Below are 867 nucleotides of genomic sequence, written 5' to 3'. Positions count from 1 at the left end.
TATAATTAATCAATAATATAAAGAATATGCTGATAACATTAATAATAACATTTATACAATCTTATCGTTAATATTGCCAATGAGGTCGTTTGTTCTCATTTCAAGACTATTGCTTCGATATGAAATAACAAATTGAAGACGCTTATTTGTCTATGCCTCCGAGATCATAATCATTTTATTCTGAAGAAGAACACAAGGACACATGAAAATGAGGGAAGATAGAAATAGAAAGGATCGAGTGAATGCCATTTGGATGTTAATAAGCAGTCGTAGTTAATGGTACGCAAGTCTGTTCGTCTGTAGTCGTAATACGCAGCCACGCAATAAGACGTTTCATAACGATTCATCGCGTCTGACCGCCGCCGGTAGCGAAATCGTCGAGGACGTCGCCGATTCGACTTTATCGTGTAGGTGTGCACTGTCCTCGCTAGGCCGTTCTTAGTAAATTACCAGTGGGAAACTTTGATAAAGCTAAAGGCTACGGGATCGGGATTTCGCGCCGTGGAAAAAAAGGGCGAGGGGATCGCGTGACTGCGAAAGCGAATGAAAAGAAAAACGTAAATAATTTGAAAAAAAAAAAAAAACGTAGCCAATTTTCTATTTAATTAACGTAATCTTTTGAATCTTATCTGAATGAAGTAGAATCAAACAAAGAATTGAAGAAAGGTATCATATTAAGTTTTAGCTTTTAATTATATCTTTAAAAAATGTAAGGGAAGATGTAAGGCCGACATACCACATTGTTTTTAGACAATATTTTTTAAACAAAAGGTACAAATAAAACTTTAAATATATACAAACTAAAAGGTGTCTTCCATCAGATAATATAAGCAGTTTTTATAACACTGTTTATAATTTTGCAATAAT

At 34.1% G+C, this 867-nt stretch overlaps 1 protein-coding gene across 3 annotated transcripts in view; it reads left to right on the top strand.

The window, feature by feature from the left end:
• LOC108752552 (unconventional myosin-XVIIIa) overlaps window positions 1-867 on the top strand; it is a 55,903-nt gene that overhangs the window by 22,574 nt on the left and 32,462 nt on the right. The gene's annotated exons all lie outside the window — the stretch shown is intronic.

This window comes from Trachymyrmex septentrionalis, unplaced genomic scaffold (genome assembly GCF_001594115.1).
Source record: "Trachymyrmex septentrionalis isolate Tsep2-gDNA-1 unplaced genomic scaffold, Tsep1.0 scaffold60, whole genome shotgun sequence".
In the NCBI taxonomy this organism is placed as follows: Eukaryota; Metazoa; Arthropoda; class Insecta; order Hymenoptera; family Formicidae; genus Trachymyrmex; species Trachymyrmex septentrionalis.
This window is presented reverse-complemented; position numbering and strand designations above follow the sequence as displayed.